At 40.5% G+C, this 18670-nt stretch overlaps 1 protein-coding gene across 3 annotated transcripts in view; it reads right to left on the reverse strand.

Moving 5' to 3' along the window:
* Lsamp (limbic system-associated membrane protein) overlaps positions 1-18670 on the reverse strand; it is a 2169253-nt gene that overhangs the window by 53848 nt on the left and 2096735 nt on the right. The window lies entirely within an intron of this gene.

Consider the following 18670-nt stretch of genomic DNA (forward strand, 5'->3'; position numbering starts at 1 on the left):
TGGAAATCACTTCTCATCCACTCCTGTCAGCTTGGGAAGGGAGTGGTGAGTGACTAAAAGGAGCAGCCATCTTGAGAGAATAGGAACAAGGGGGGTTGCCTGGCAGTAAATGAGGGGGACTGGATACATTAAAGATGATTCTGAGGAAGTGTTAGACAAAGAGAAGAAAGAAGAGGGAGATGCTTGTGACTGTTAAGATGTTTGAATTTCGTGGGAGAGGGAGGGGTGGGTTACTCAAACAGACTAATGCTCTTTCTTTGAATGGTAAAACACAGCAGGGTGTGGAGTCTGTAAACTGGCTTCCTGCCTTTTGCAGCCCCCAACAGTGCAGTCAGAAAGCAGGGACAATGGCAAAGTCAAGGGAGAGTCCCAACTGGCTTTGCCTCAATGAGTGAGTTTGAGCAAACTAAGAACAACGCTCTGGAATTATTTTCTCTGGCATCCACGGAGATCAAATTTGTCCCTATTTGCGTTTTTGTTCTCACACACAATGTAAGTAAGCTAGCTGACATCATTAACGCTCAGCACTCTAGCTGGGACCACCATCCGCACATCCTTTCCTGTCCTGGGTCTTGAAATTCTTCACTGTATGCACACTGGTCTACTGGTACTTGGTGTGAGAGTAAAATCAAGACCATCTATATTTAGCTCTCCGTTGGACTTGTATTGAAAATTGCTGTGGTTAGATTGTATACTCCACATTGTGTTTTATATACCATAGGAATAGCTGATCGTGCCCGATGTACCTGTTGGGGACCAGCAAAATGTTGGAACCTATTGAAAGTTCACAAAATAATAGAGATCTGAGGCAGGAGTTTCAGGCAGTGAGATCTAGAAGACCTTACACAAGCCCTGCACAGCTGGCCTATGAGAACACCTTGTTAGCAAAGAGGAAGCTAGAAAGCCCCAAGCTGAGGCAGGAACTGGCTGGGGCCACTGGCACAGATGCAGAGGCATTCTAGAGTCTGAACGTGCCCTGAAATTGTAATACCAAAGAGCACAGCCCTAGACAGAGATTTAATATGTGGGTGAGTCCTGAGGATGTATGTCAGGACTACATACAGTGGTAGAGCACTTGCCTGGCATGTCCAACGCCTTGGATTCAGTCTCTAGCCAAAAAGAAAAACTAAACACTGATATTTGGAGGTAGGAGAGATGGTTTGTTTAGTAGTTAAGAGCACTTGCTGCTTTTGCAGAGTTCAGTTACCAGTTATGACTGGACAGGTCATAAGTGGCAATTCCAGCTTCAAATAATTCAATACTCTTTATGGGCCTTCGTAGGAGTTGCAGCTATGTGTGAGTATAAGCATACAAGCATACACACACACACACACACATACACACATACATGCACACACATACACACATATACACATACATACATACACATACACACATACACACACATACACATACACACACATACCCATACACACATATACACACATACACATACACACATACCCATATACACACATACACACACATACACATACATACACATAAACACATACATATACACACACATACATATATACACACATACACACATATACACACATACACACATATACACACATACACACATACACATGTACATACACATACACACACATACACACACATACACACACATACATATATACACACACACACACATATACACACATACACACATATACACACATATACACACATACACATGTACACACACATACACATGTACACACACATACACATGTACACACACATACACATGTACACACACATACACACACATACACACATACACACATACACACACACATACACACACAATTCAAAATAAAATAAATCTTAAAACAAAGATGCTAATGAAACTGTATGTGGAACTATGTATAACAGATGTATCGAGTATGTGCAAGAAGTCGGAGATATTCCCCCCTAAGACCATGTTATGTGACAGAGAGCTCTGTCCTTGTTTAGCAGGCACTGTAGAACTGCCATCCCACCTTTTCTTGTTTCCTGCTCAGACCCTCTTCCTCCTTTGGATGTGTGTTCTTCCCTAATAAAGTCTCTCACTTTACTTGCTGTTACCCATTTTTCTCTGTCCAATTCTTTATTTTGGACCCCACCCCAAAGTTCTCACTGAACCCAGATATCAGAACAGTTGTCGAATGAAATACTATTTAGTGCTTGCTGAAGAATGTGCTAATATATCCATAGCTTCCTGAATCTAGTGAGTTTCTTCCTCCAGTGTATAAAAGAACAGGGTGAGTCCTGGGGACTAGGGAGCTTGCAAAGTCATGGGACTTCGTTATAGACACCCAGGGAAGCACACAGCTATCGGCTGCACACTTCACTTAACCTCTTTACCAAGAGAAGCAAACAAAGCAAGAACGGTGAAAATGGCACTTGAAAATTCAGCCTCATGCATCTATTTTTAGAAGTCCCCCCATTAGAATTATAAACCATGGACACATGGAAAATACCAACACCTAGCAAAGGAGCCCTGGAAGCCTCAAGCCATGGACTTACCATTGGCAAGAAGGAGTTTCCCGGGTAAAGGGCTTACTGAAAGTCAACAGACAAAAGTAGGAGAGTCAGCAGGCAAACCACTAAGGAAGTGCTTGGAAATGGAGTTGCTCATGAAAGAGAAAGGAGGACCTTCATAAGAGGACATTCACAGGTGCTGAGGACAGCAGGAATTCTGATTTGCTTCAGTTGAGCATCCACCTGATAATTTAATCCTGCACCTGCAGGGTAATGTCCTCTCCTAACCTCTTCTTTCTTCCCTTCCCTTCCCTTCCCTTCCCTTCCCTTCCCTTCCCTTCCCTTCCCTTCCCTTCCCTTCCCTTCCCTTCCCTTCCCTTCCCTCCCCTCCCCTCCCCTCCCATTTCCCTTCCCTTCCCTCCCCTCCCCTCCCCTTCCCTTTCCCTTTCCCTTCCCTTCCCTCCCCTCCCCTACCCTTCCCTTCCCTTCCCTTCGCTTCCCTCCCCTTCCCTCCCCTCCCCTCCCCTCCCCTCCCCTTCCCTTCCCTTCCCTTCCCTTCCCTTCCTAACTTCCTTATTCCCTTCCTCTCTCCTTTTTTTCTCCTTTTTTTCCATGTTTCTATTCCAGAGAAACATGGTTTCTAAGAATAAAATCTCACAAGACTCCCTGAGCTCCACTTGATACTTGACTGTGGGTCTCTGAATCTGTTCCCACCTGCTCCTGGATGAAACCTCCCAGGAGACAGTTATGCTAGGTGCCTGTCTGCAAGCATAGCAGAGTAGCATTAATAGTGTCAAGGGTTGGCTTTTTCCCATGGGATGGGTCTCAAGTTAGGTCAGCCTCTGCTTCATCTTTGTTTCTCCATATATACCAATCAAGAACAATTTTGGGTTGAATGATTTGTGTAGGGTGTGATGTCCTTCTCTTTCCGCTGGAAGTCCTGCCTGTCTGGCTACAGGAGGTGGCCACTTCGGTATCTCTATCCCTGCCTCTTAGGAATCTCAGCAAATGTTACCCCCCATAGACTCCCTATAGCCTCCCTGATCCCAGGTCTCCAGCTAGTTCCAGTGATGAACCCCTACTGATTTCCATTCTTATTCCCATCCCTCTCAGGCCTCCTCCCCTTACACTTGAACAATGTTCCCATACCCTTCTTCCTTTTTGGCATTTTTATGGGATAGTTTATGTATTTACATTTAACTGTTGACCCCTTTCCCAGTTCCCCCCTCTCTCATCCTGCCTCCCTCTGCCTCAATGAGTATGCTCCCCCTCCAACCCAACCATCCTGGCACTCCCCTACATTGGGAAAACAAGCCTTCATAGGACCAAGGGCTTCTCCTTCTATTGATGTGATATAATGCCATCCTCTTCTACATAGGGAGCCATGGCTCTCTCCATGTGTACTCTTTGATGGGTGGTTTAGCTCCTGGGAGCTCTTTGGTTGGTGGTTTAGTCCCTGGGAGGTCTGGGGGGAAGGCAGAGGGTCTGGTTGGCTGATATTGTCAGTCTTCTATGGAGTTGTAAACCCCTTCAGATCCTTCAGTCCTCTCTCTAAGTCTTCCATTGGGGTGCCTGTGCTCACTCAAATGGTTAGTTGCAACCATCCTCATCTGTATCAGTAAGGCTCTCGCAGAGCCTCTCAGGAGACATCTGTATCAGGCTCTTGTCAGCAAGCACTTCTTGGCATCCTTGATAGTGACTGGGTTTGGTGGCTACATATGAGATGGATCCCCAGGTAGGGTAGTCTCGGATGGCTCTTCCTTCAGTCTTTGATCCACTCTTTGTCCCTGTATTTCCTCCCATGAGCATTTTGTTCCCCCTTCTAGGAAGGACCGAAGCATCCACATTTTGGTTTTTCTTCTTCTTGAGCTTCATGTGGTCTCTGAATGGTATCTTGGGTATTCTGAGATTTTGGGCTAATATCCACCTAGCAGAGTGCATACCATGTGTGTTCTTTTGTGACTGGGTTATGTGACTCAAGATGATATTTTCTAGTTCCATCCATTTACCTAAGAATTTCATGTAGTCATTGTTTTTACTAACTGAGTAGTACTCCATTGTGTAAATGTACCACATTTCCTGTATCCATTCCTCTGTTCAAGGACATTTAGGTTCTTTCCAGTTTCTGGCTATTATAAATAAGGCTGTTATGAACATTGTGGAGTATGTGTTCTTCTTATATGTTGGGGCATCTTTTGGGTATATGTCCAGGAGCAGTATAGCTGGGTCCTCCGGTAGCACTATGTCCAATTTTCTGAGGAACCGTTCAGACTGACATCAAGAGTAGTTGTACCAGCTTGCAATTCCATCAATAATGGAGGAGTGTTCCTCTTTCTCCACATCCTCACCAGCATCTGCTGTCACCTGAGATTTTTGATCTTAGCCATTCTCACTGGTGTGAGGTAGAATCTCAGGGTTGTTTTGATTAGCATTTCCCTGATGACTAAGCATGTTGAAGATTTCTTTAGGTGCTTCTCAGCCATTCGGTATTCCTCAGTTGAGAATTCTTTGTTTAACTCTGTATCCCATTTTTAATAGGGCTATTTGATTCTCTGGAGTCTAATTTCTTGAGTTCTTTCTATATATTATATATTAGCCCTCTATCAGATGTAGGATTGGTAAATATCTTTTCCTAATCTGTTGGTTTCAACTTTGTCTTAATGACAATATCCTTTGCCTTACAGAATCTTTTCAATTTTATGAGGTCCCATTTGTCAATTATTGATCTTAGAGCATAAGCCATTGGTGTTCTGTTCATAAAAATTTCACCTGTGCCCATGTGTGATGGATTATATCTGGGGTTTTATGTGGTTTGAGTAAGTTCCTCATGGATTCCTGTGCTGGAAACTTGGTCTCCAGTGTGTAGACATTAGGTGGTGGAACCTGGAAGAGATGTGGTTTAGTGAGAGGGAATTGGGTCATTGAAGCATGACCCATGGGAGAAATTTCTTAGAGGATCCTGGTTAGTTAGGAAGGAAAATTGTTATAAGTGAGCACGTTTGGCTCCCACATCTCTTATCCTGTGATCATCTCTCTTTTGTACATATTTTCGAATGATGCTATTAATGATAACCTGATGTAATCAGGGAGGTTTTGCAAGAGGCACTGAGGTGTTATTTGGATTTTGTTCTCCAAATCTGTGGAAAATGGGAATATGCAAGCATTAGATTGTCAAGCAATTTCAGTGCCCTTCTCCAGCTTCATTGCTAAGAATGCAGGACAGAATCAGCAAGTAGTTAAAACTGTCTAAAAAGAATAAAAATACTCTATAAGAAGCCTTTGGGAATAAAATAGAAGTAAGAATTCCCGCAGATCCCATTTGTTTGCAAGATTATTTTGTAATAGGGAGGGTGAGGCGAAGATTTGAATTGCTGGACAGAGGCAGCAAAGACCAAGATCCCTTTACCATTGTCATCAAAACTGCAGGGGGAACACTCGACCCGTTATTAGCGATTCTGCCACAGCTGAGGATTAAATATCAAGAGAGATGAGAGCAGCGGTCGCTGTTTTCAAGAGTCACATAAATCAATTGGCATTTTGTAAGTGAGTGTGTTAAACCCAGCAGGGCAGCCGTACTGTGGAGGCTCAGCTAGGCAGAGGCCTGTAGCTGTCTATGAAGGCCTTTGAAATGTAATTAAAAGCAAAGCAAAACATGGCCACCCTCTCTGGCCCCTCCATTCTTCCTTTGCATGTCCAGTTGCTGTAATGGTTCACCCCTAAATCTCAGTTTCTTTTCTGGGAGAGGCTCATTGCTGAATCGGGTGTTCCATTCAATTCAGAGAACTATTTTTTTTTTTTTTTTGGTTCTTTTTTTCGGAGCTGGGGACCGAACCCAGGGCCTTGCACTTCCTAGGCAAGCGCTCTACCACTGAGCTAAATCCTCAACCCCCAGAGAACTATTCTTGCTTGACATCAATACATAGTCAATGGAAAGGGGGAGTGGAGGTGGGGAGTAGTGCATCAAGGAACATGTTTAAGCACGGACTAGCGTGATGCTGTGCGGTGTTTCCATCTAAGGTAAATTGGACAGCCTTTGATAAGACTCAGGGGTCACTATACCAATAATGAGGGGTCTGGTAACTGGTGTCTTCATTTTATACCAAAGTGTATAAGCTGAAAATTGAACAATCTAGCGACATTCACTTTGGGTTCTAGGCATCTGCTTACTGGCACCCTTCAGTATGGGATTTTTAACTTTTCTGTGAAGCAGATAGATCGCAGTCGTGGAAGGGCCTCACTGCGACCCATGAGCACATATCTAGGCCAAGTGGGAGCAAAGAGGAGAGAGCTCCTGCCTGCTCTTAAAAGCAGTTGATTGCCCAGGCTGGGCCAAGGCACTAAGGCAGACTCTGAGGCCATTGGGCCGAAGCCTAATAGGAAAACAGCAGCGATTTGTCTCCACTGCTATTTATGTTTCAAGTGCTGGACAGGTTGTCAGTGCAAGTGAGGGTCGCTAAATTTACTGCCTTTCAGATTACAGCTACAGTCTCTGACTTGACAAGTCACTTCATTTAAAAAGCATAGCATGGGGGATATTTCTTCTCCTGCTTTTTAAATAAAAACAAAGGAAGGAGAGGGGGAAAAAAGGCCACCAGAGGTTTCGATGGTTGAAATGAAGAAAGTGCATAAGACATTCTCAACCTGACACATGGATATTGGAAGAAGGTGGCTGCCCTTTCAAGCTCCTCTCTAATTAAATTGGAAGGGAGGAAGGAGCCAAAGTTGTCAGTCCCACTCATCTGTGGACTGGTGATGTTTTACTGAGGGCAGGGATAGCATGAGAGTCTGCTGGATTTCATTCTTGAAGGCCATTATAAGCAATGGGCTACAAACCAGAAATAAATGATACCTACTGTTTTGATCCTGTAGTCTACCTTTAATTTGTTTTCTGAGGCCTTTAAATTCTGTGGAAAATAACTATAAGCAGAAAGAAGCAGTTAGCTATTTGCTGTCTGTGAATGAAGGGAGTTAGAGATGGGTTTCCTTGGAATGTCGAATAAGGTTAACAATTCAAAATAGAAATCTTGAGAGTAAAAGGACCTAAATAGTTAAGCATGGATTTGAAAGTTGTGGGTGGAATATTGGTACAGATTACTAGTGTGTGTAGTTATCAATAAATATCTCTTATTACCATGCACCTGCCAAGAAGTAAATCAGGAAGTAGAGAGAAAGAGGAAGAGGGCATCTCTGGCTCTCATGGAACCTGCATTTTCAAATGGGGAGATGAAATCAAAAGATTCAGGGAGGCCCCGGTCTTCTTTTACATAGGAATAAAGGGAATGACTGACATGGTGACTCATATCTATAACCCCAGCACCTGCATGGCTGAGGCAGGAGGACTGTCCCAGGTTTGAGACCAACTATGCATAATGACCAGGACAGTTCGGGTTAAAGAGTGAGACCCCAAGTAAGTCATGAAATAAAAAGCCATAAGAAGCAATTTATTATTTGACCACATAAAATGTGGTCTCCATAGTAGAAACCTTTGTCAATCAATATACAAATGGCTGAAGAACAAATTTGTGGTATATGCGACCTAACAGGATCACATTAATATAGAGCTGACATTTCAACACTAGAAGGGTAGCCTGACACTTTCAGGAAGGGTTTGGTCATATCTATTCCAGCTATGCATTAGCATCTATGAACCAGCGAGTCCACAGCTGTGCAGTGATGCTCAGAGAAGCAGAATCACCTACTGTCTTAGGAGAGCACATAATGCTTTATATCCACAGAATGGGGCAACATCCAGCACAAATGACAGCTGCAAAAGCAGCAGGAATCATTTACCAAATATGTTGTGCTGAAGAAATAAAATAGGATGCAATCTTAAAGCCATCACATGAGCCCACACACAGGAAAATTCATCTCTGTTTCTTCTAGGCATGATGTTGGCAAAGTCATAAAGCAAGTCAAAAATCATCACAAGGAATATATCTTCGTCATGCTTTGGGTTTACTTAGCGCTTACCATGTGTTATTGTTTATAAAGGTTAGTTTATGTACAGTTTAATTCATGTAATATGGAATTATTGCTATGCTACCTAGTTATGAGAATTTTATGTTGATTATGGAATATTGCATATATTATTTATATTTATAAATATATGCATACACAGAAGTAAATGTCTTCATATGCATAATTTTTGACCTACCTGTTTCTATGTGAAAAGTGTCTAAGTAATGTTGTTAGCAGTCTTACCTCCAGACCATGTGAGTGTTAGAAATGGAAGCTTGTGAGGGAAACTTTCTTATGCTTAGCTTATGTCCCCCTCCTTTTTATGCTACCCTATGCTGGTCACATTCCTGACATGCATCCTGTATTCTTCTTACAGCCAAGCATTTTAAAAACTGGAAGTGGATTTAAAAATTTCAGTACGGGGAAAGCCTTACACTTGTGGCTTTAGCCCCAAAGAAAATGTCTAAAAGCAAACAAAATCACTCAAACCAATGCCCCCCAAACCCCCAAACAAAACAATAAATTCTGAGTTGTTTTTATTTCTAGAATAAATTGGCAAATAAGACAAGCCATCCCAAGGAGAGGACGGGAAGAGGTTTCAGTATGTGCCCTGAACAGTCTCACTGTCTCTCCCTAACCTACCTCATTCACTGTCCAAAGAAGGCACCACAGCTGCCATCTTCATCCATGCAGCTCCAAGTAGAGAGAGCTCGGCAAAGTTGTTAGAAGCTCTCTGACTGAGAGGGGTCTTGATATTGAAGGCGACAGTGCTTCTTTGCACATTCAGATGAATTTCCCTACCTACTCCTCCACCTATGGCATCATTTTACAAGGTTCTTGTTACCGATGGATGCATTTTGATTGTTTGCTCAGCAAGGACTATACCCACCCACCATCTTTTGTTAGCATCCCTATTACCTTCTTTCTGATGTGTGCTCGTAGACTCCACTTACTTTATTTTGACGAGTGATGGTTAGTAGCTGAATAGCCTTAGGCAAAAATCTTTGAGCCTGTTACTTAGGATGCTCCTTTCAATCTGAATATTTGGAGATAGATATGACTTGTGTTTCCTTAATGATCCAAATGATGAGTCTCACAGGAAATGCACGTGTGAACAGGATGTAGATATAATTCCCTGTTGTCCCAGAAAAACTGCGTGTGTGTCCTGACTCATTAGGAACTTCTGAACTTTCCTATTAGCTTTATACCTCCTCCTTCATTATGTACTGTCAATAGGCACAGATTACAAAATTGTTTCTTTACACATGTGCAATAAATAGAGTTTGTATGGAGACATTTCTCAGATGGCAAGAACAGTTGATTGCTAATGCCTATCGTAAGAAAATATTGGGACCAGAGTTACTTCTTAATTATATAGCATTACAACCAAGCATTGAAATGCACTCAACCATTTATTTGTATCAGAGAAAAAGGCTGTTGTGTTACATCTCAACCCTGCTCTAAAGCCAATTTTTCTCAATCTGAATAGCTGACGAGTCCGCTTGGAAGTTTGCATCTTCACCTTGAATCCTATTCCTATCATGATGGAACCCCACTGCAGCCACACAGAGTAAATGTCGAGATATTCAATTGATAATGGATTTTAATCTAGAGATGGCCAGATGCTTGTTTAAGACAGTCAATAAGTGCAAAGGATATCTCTTCAGATACCACTGTCCATTTGTGTAAGAGTCTCTGGATTCTATCCAAAGATCATGTATTTAGAATGCAAGCCATTTGGACTCTAATTACTTCAGCAGTATCTAGAAATGACCTCACGGGAGTGAGACCATAGTTTCTCTATAAGATGGTGAAAAGACATTACCCATTTGACACATTTCTCTGTGAATTTCAAAAACTTCAGTCCAATATCTTTTCTCGTGCCTTACGCAGTAGCTTATATCAAGAATCTGTGCATCAGATGGTTCTAGAAAAAAGGAAATAGCTCTTCAATTATGACTAATATTTTAAGTTAAAATAGCTATTTTAATGTTTTCCCTTTTGCCCTTACTTTAGAGAAATTACATGAGTATATTGCCCAGATTACAAGCATGCTGTCCATGTAGCTCAGGTCCCTGTCAGCATGTATTCCAGGGCAACCCAAAGTGGTCCATGAACCACCTACGTAGGAATTCATTGGTAGTTGCTTTTATATGGAGATCACTGGGACCTTCACAATTATGCTCAGGCTTTCTGGGAGTGGGGCCAGAATCCATGGAACTAGAACCATCTAGGTGAGGCTCATGTACCATCTGTTTGATCTTAGTGTCCTACATCCTGACTAACACCTGGGCTTTATTCCCCTCAGTCAGACTGGCCTGGGGATCAGGAACCCGTGTGGTTTTTAGGACGCAGAATTTGAAGGAAAAATTATAAGAGAAATTTACATTTTTATTACATTCTGTCCCCTTTCTTGAACTAACAATTCAGTCTCCACTTGTTGTGTACTGCTTTGTATCTCCCAGCCCACTGACATGTTAGTTAATTTATCTATAAACTTATTTTTTGTTCTTTCTTGACTAATGAAGAAAGAAGGGACTTTCTGGATGACACAGAGATGGAAAGGAATCTTTTAATTCAGTACACAATGTTGTCAACATCTTAGCTCTAATTTTGTAATCGATCTCCATCTTGCTTCCCTGCTTCAGGTATTAGGCTCTTGAGAAAAACCAGTGCCATGTTCTGTCCTGCCTGGAACTCAAAACACAACTGGGTCTCCTCTCCCAACAGCTGTCTGCTCTTTCCTTTTTTTTCTCATCCCATGGTTCTCTTTGTCTTTTCTGGTATGACCAGGAGATTTAATGTGTCATGGAACTCGTGGAGAGTGTGCTATGTATATTTAAAATAGAACCAGAAAACACACATCTGCTTTCTGTGTTCTATTCTACATCATAAGTTTCCTTTTGGAATTACTTATGATGAGTAGATGAGCCGTTAGCTACCTTAGAAAAATGACATAGATGCCTGCTGAACTTCTCACACCTTGGAAGGTCTTCTAAGGGCAAATTGATTTATAAACAGACGAGAGTTCTAGTGTTTCTTTAGATCATGTTATATAGAATTCCAAACTAACCCATGTGCACCCTTATACTCTGGATCTAAATGCTACTGAAGTTACTTGTTGCCAGCCCAGGGAACAGGATGCAAAGTAGAAGCTGTCAGTGTGGAGAGACTTGAGAGATTGCCAGACTGGATAAATTGCCTCACAGATATCAATCTTTAAAGCGTAATTATTTCCCCATTAAGACTCCTTTTGCAATGCAAATATTAATGCAAGTGGTTATACCTTTTATCAGCAATGTCTTAATTCTCAATTAACAGCTAAGGGATTTCTTGGCCTGGAGGCAATCAGGGTGAGTACTTGGTGAAATGGGTTCTGAGGAAGTGGGATGAGTACAATGGGAAAAGAGACTCTGCTGGTAGGAAGGGAAGGTCACAGATTCAGACATCACATTTTAAAGAACTGTGACTTAACTTACATAAATATTTGGGGTAAGTAGGCAGTAAGTAATCTGAGAAAATCACTCTCACTAATGAGTTATGGTGTGAAATTATATACAGGTATAGATAAAGGTCCATTACACATAAAATATAGATACATATTCCATACCAGATTTAAATCTTGGAGTCAGTATAAGGCACACTAAAAGTTTTTGGGTTCATTTAAGGTAATGCTGAGTGGATTTAAACTTGCTGGTACATACTTGGATAAGGACAATAATGACCCAGTTTCTCAGACAATAACTAGGGAACTTCCAAGCAGGAGGTCTTAGAATACATTGAATAAATTGCAAGACTTTCAAATCTTCTCATTCTTTGCTTACTTTTGTAGTGATTTAAAATAATGTTGGTTTACAGAAGGCTGAACCTAATTATATTAATAGCTCAACATGATATGCTTAGGTGATTTCAGGTTCTGGACAAAAGTTTACATTCTCAGGGTGAATGAAGTTAAGCACCCAGATCAACCCTTTTTTAGTAGAGGAAGTAACCAGGAGGGAAACTTAACAGTCCTCTCAGGCGACAATGTCTGATCTGGTGTGTGGATAGGCAAAAGTGACCACAGGAAGGATGTGAAGACAGGACAGCAAGAGGAAGAGGTACTGAAACAAACAAGGTCCTAGAGAGGAGCATGGGAAAGGGCCTGGGAGGGCACAGGGGAATCAGTGAGATCACGTGACAGGGGAGGCTGACATCAGGAAGGAATTAAGATGACTTAGAGTCACATGTCTCTCCAGAAAAGTAGGTCGACCAAGTTCACAGACTGAGAAGTTTGCTCAGGTTGGCCAATCCCAATCCAAACTGCACCCACAGAAATATTTCATTTGGACATGGCAGATACACACTATCAAGTGGTCATCTGATATTACAGAAGAGAATAAGTGTCAGCTGAGTAAGTGATTCTATTTATTGGATACAATATACGCTTCAGTTTCATAGAGGCTTAGACAATACAATAGATTTCAGTTCCTTTTAAAGAATTGGAGACTCTAGAAATGTTTGAGGAATTTAAAAACTAGTATTAATAGTCCTAATAAACAATTCCAGATAGCCAAAGGGCTTTAGGTTTATGTTTGAACAACTAATAAAGATCATGAATATGCCTCCTTCTCATGCTCGATCCCTATCTGATTGCTGTGTCTACCTGAAGAAAATGTTTGTGTGATTAAAGACAAAGATACTTGCCCTTGCTATGAAGACTGGGATTTTGGCTATGCATTAACTTTATGAGTGTGAAATGTGCTCAGGCAAAGTTGACAAAAAGTATACAACTGAGTTTAAGTTGGAGGGTCATGCAATTATCCAATATTCTAACAGAATCAGTTCTCCTCTCTGGAGATGATGATAAGAAATTTGAGCCAAATTTAAAATAAGATTGGACAGTCAGCTACATGGTCCAATAGGTAGAGCTGCTTATGTTAAGCCTGAAGACCTGAGAGTTCAATCCCCAGTAATGGCAAATGATGTGGCATACACACACACATACACATACACACACACACACACACACACACACACACACACGCACACACACAGGCACACGCACACACGCACGCACGCATGCACACACATACAAATAACTAAATAAAGGCAAGAAATAAATGGAATAAGTAAATAAATAAAATTTGACTGAAAAAACTTTTGAAGTATTTTCAATTGATTGTGTAGATTTCTTTTTCTAATGTATTTATCATTTCATAATTGTATACCTAATGTATTATATACTTTCATTATATACCTTCCCACTATACTCTGTCAATCCTTTCATCCTTCCATTCAACTCTTCTTCCCATTAAGTCCCTCTTAAGTCTCTCTTTTCTGAAAAAAAAATATCATTACCACTGAACTTCCAAGATAATGATTTTCAGAATAGTTCAAGGGACACACATAATTCAAAATAAAAAAATTTCAGTATGCCATTTTGTGCTTACACTATACTGGATTATTATATCTAATTTAGAAAAAAAGTATAATGCAATGACCAAAACCTTAAAAGTACTCTATGAAACAATCTTCAGTCAACATTTTACTTAATGACTTTACAACACTGCCAGAGGTCAGGAAAAGAATATCAATATTCCATTTTTCTGTTAATGTTCAGTTCTAGGATGAGCACAATTATTTTTTTACAGTTTGACAAATATTCAAAGAGTTTTCAGTAGAACAAACCAAAACAATTTCTCTCTAGGTATAAACCTAAATTACATAATTTAGAGTAATATAAAGAGTATGGCCACCACAGATAACTGCCACCAAGCAAAGTTCAATAGTCATCAGTAAAAAGCCAATGACCATCAGCTCATCAGACATATTTTATAAAGAGATGGACACCTAGACATACATTCAAACACATGCACGCATGTATGCATGCATGTACACACACATACACATACACAAACACACACACACACACACAGAGAGAGAGAGAGAGAGAGAGAGAGAGAGAGAGAGAGAGAGAGAGAGAGAAGATGAAAACACAAATCATGAAGGCTTTCTACTCGTAAGTCCCTGCCTCATATTTACTAGATCTTTTAAGTAAAAACAAAAAAGGCATAATAAAGAATTTAATACTTAATTTGGGGCCCAGAAAGACATATATACTTTCTAATGTAGGTGGATCCTATCTTCTCATTTTTAGATTTGTGTGCTTAATTTGGAGCATATGCAGAGGCCATAGAGGTACAAAGAGACCAGGAATACTCTAGGTGGAAAGATTTAAAGTTACTGGTGTTCTGGCATTTGAGGGTATGGCAAAAATGTTGGAGGGAGAGCTAACCAAAAATAAGGAAGTATGAAAAAACCATATGTAAACTTATTGTTTTGTAAGCTAATTAAATTAAATTTTGAATACACTCTGAAATAAAGTGTACTACATTGGCGGCTAATGCTGTTCCACAAGCTATATATTGTTAAAAAAAATTCTCAGTGTGAGTGAGTGATTATACTTAGAAACTTTTCGCCAGGGTAGGACAAAAGAGCCACTCTCTAGACAATATAGGTTATTCATTGCTCTCTGTGATCCATCAGAACTAAATGGACATCCTATTTAACTAAAGAGCCATGTGTTTTGGTTTCAGAGCATAGAGAAATGAAGCTAAAACTGAGTTGAAAGCTTGCTTCTGATTGACTAGTTTTCATTCTGCCCAAAGGTGCTATATAAGCTGCTGAGGGAAAAAAAGTCATCAATGATTTCACTCAGAGGTGGACCCTGTGTGCTAAGTACCTACCTGGCAAATAAGATGTGTTCACTAGTACAATAGTGGCATGACTATTAAGGGGTTAACCAATCACCTCCTGACTGGATCTGAGGCCTGCTTCACAGCAGGGTCTCTTGTATGGTTCTAGAAAGTGGTTTAAAAGTCTAGGTTAGCTATAGAGTCTAGAAAAGACTTCAATTGTTCTGCCAAATAGACATGTCAAACTGTCTTTAACTATTTATACGTATACTCAGAAGTTAATGCTTCTCTGTGCCTTGGTTAGAAAAAGTTCGTTTTGCAGTGGATCTCAGCTAATGCAGAGATTCACAATTAGTCAGCAGACTGAGACTAAGTGATAGTCAAGTGTTTAGCACCAAATGAGAATCTACCTCACACCCTCTAAAGCTCAGGAAATATAGCAGAAGAAGATGCAGAAAGAACATAAGAGCCAAAGGATGTGGAGAAGTGCTGTAAAATTCTTTCTTCTGGATATAACACAGTTGTTGCCCTCACAAAGTCACACCACTTGTGGTTTCCTGCACAAGATCTGCAGAAGATTGGGCCAGTAAGCACACTATCATGGATGGAGGAGAGATTTATAAGGACCCACTTATCCATAGTTGGAGGCTATTGACAGTTATTAGTTATTGGGAGATAGAAGATTATTTTCTATAGTTTCCCTGGCTTCAATGAACAACCTCCCCATCCTTCATGCTCATGTGAGCAATCTTGATTAAACTCAGCAGGTAATATGAAAAAAAAGTACATGAAAGTAGAAGAAAGACTTGCTGGGAAGAAGAAAAAGTTTAATGGGAATTGAAAAGGATGAGGAAGGAAAATGGAATAGAAATAAGATCAAAACACATTTATAAATACATGGAATTATCAAAGAATATATCAGAAATAATTTAATTTGTTTTCATACTTTTGTCTTATATGTGGTTCCTAAAGTTTGTATAGATACAAAAAATCATTATATGTAATTAGAGTAGAACTAAAACTACCTAGGAAACTAATCAAAGGCAGAAGAATGTGAAGGGGAGGTTGGAAATCATGGAGGACAACGTGCTGAAGGTACAATCTACTCTAATGTGAAAATACCTGTATGCAAAAAAATACCATGTATACTGAACACATACAATTAAAATCTTTAAAAATCACATAAAAAGAAATTAAATTTGGTAGCAATGTCATGTCTGGTGTTAACAAGATACAATGACATAAAATAATACAATTCTCAAAAGGAAAGAGGAAGCAACTACTGGAAACCATTACAATGATAAAAAATTAGTAATGACTTTAATTTGTTCTACTTTTAAATTAAAATGTATTTATTTTAAAGTCTGTGGGTGGCTTGCCTGCATGCAAATCTATCTATCACAGTGGTCATGGAGGCCAGAAGCAGGCATCAGATCCCCCTGAATTGGGATTACTGATTCCTGAATGGAGTGAGCTAACATTAAGGTGCTAAGAATCAAATTCTGGAATCCTCTGGAAGAATAACCAGTGTTCTTAACCACTGACCCATCTTTTCAGATCTCTCTTGGTCAATAGTCATTATTCTTAGGTACTCAAGTTCCCTATATTGAATACGATGAACAGAACCCCGACTGTCTCTCACCTAGCCCTCCTTGAAGTGCTAGAGATAGAAATGAGCACCCAGCACATTATTGGCAAATTCTCTACCATTGAACTATATCTCTAGTCACAGATATCTATTATGAATAAAAGCTTAAGACTGTGACCAAACATATTTAAATGGGCATAATTACCCACCTACCTACCTATCTACCTACCTACACACACACACACACACACACACAAACACACACACAAACACACAAACACACACAAACGCACACACACACATTTCTTGAAATTACTATTTATTTTTTTCTGGATTTAAGTTTGAACTTGATAGAGCAGCAGAGGAGGGGTGGGCAATCTGTTCTATTGGCAAACTTGACATTTTGCCTGAGTGTACAGAGTTCTTAGCTAATAATGGGCTTCACTCTTATAAATGGCTAGAAATTACAAGATGACTATTCTATGAAAAGAAATAAAAATTCAGATTTCAGTGTTGTTAAATAACATTTAATAAGGACACCTGCTTGACATTTACTTCTCTGTTTTCTGTCTCAGGAAGAGCCTAGCTGCAAGAGAGTCTATCAACTATGGAGCAGAGAATGTTTGTTTCTACATGCGTTCTATAGAAAATATTTGCTTATCTCTTATGTAAAGAGAAACACAGGAACACACATCTAATGAACTGTAACTTCGGTTGGGCTGTTGTATTTCCCAGTTATAAAACTCAGGAGTGTTGTGTGTTGCTTTTTGCTGCCTTGCCTTAGCTCTGAGAATCAGCTGTGCTACCAACCCCTTAAATCCATGGATAAATAACACACACAACACACACACTCTCACACACACACACACTCACACACACACACATACACATGCATGCACGCACGCACACATGCACACGCACACACAGTTTTTTTTTCAAATTGCCTTTTTGGCATAATTGTTGGGTGCTACTATCTTCAGCCTGGAAAAGTATGCCCTTATTAATATTTTTATCTCTGTACCTCCCACTTCCCCTAAACTTTAGTGGCTTAGTCACATGTAGCCCCTGGTAAACAGCTTGACCACCTGCCTGTAGAAGCAGTCTAAGTGGTCACTACATTTGGAGTCCTCTTATTGCTGTTTGGTTCTATCTCCAAAGCATGACAAACTCTCCTCTCCTCCCTGTGTCTTTCTGCTTGCCTCCATGGACAAAGAAGTTCCGCCTATCCCTTCCACCCAGAAATTGGCCAATGGCTTTCTTTACTGACAGATCAAGAACCAATTGGAGAACAGGACCTTAGCATCGGAACGGCAGCTACGCACGAGGATAGCAAATAACATAAAAAGGAACACTTCAAAAGTAAGGTTTTCTTAGCTCATCTTGCTACAATTTAAAAATAATTGTGACCTCAACACTTCTCTGTCTATATCTACTTTTAAGTCATGCTAAATAGTTTTCTAAAGCTGTGGGACTCCAGCAAGGTAGCCTAGCTGAGGGCTTTCTTCCACAAATGCTTCTTAAATCTAATGCAGAATCTCTGTGCCTTTGATTGGTGGTGAGTCCTGAGACTCTTACTCTTATGTTACACTCCTGTGAGGATTCTCCCCATCACGATTTCAGAGCTTCACAGGGGCAGCCCATTTCTTTGCTTTCATTGCCCTGTCTTCTAAACTAGCCATGCTTTAAAGAAGGTTTTCAAAGTCCTGGCTGTGGATATGAACTGAACTATTTCATCTTGCATCCCGAGACTTTCTAGGGAAGAGATCGCTGCACTTACCGTGGAATGGAGTTATTCCCAGGAGCAACATAGTCAAAGTTAGAATCAGACTAACAGCTTTACACTTGCTTCTTTCTAAAGCAGCTGAAAAGGCCCCAGGCATTTTCTTTGCCTGCTGGAAAACCGGCGATCACAAGCCTGCAAGATGCGTAGTGCTTTGGGTTCCAATAGCCGAGAAAAGCCATTATGTGAAATCGC

The sequence above is a fragment of the Rattus norvegicus genome, chromosome 11 (assembly GCF_021556685.1).
Source record: "Rattus norvegicus strain SHRSP/BbbUtx chromosome 11, alternate assembly SHRSP_T2T, whole genome shotgun sequence".
Taxonomy (NCBI): Eukaryota; Metazoa; Chordata; class Mammalia; order Rodentia; family Muridae; genus Rattus; species Rattus norvegicus.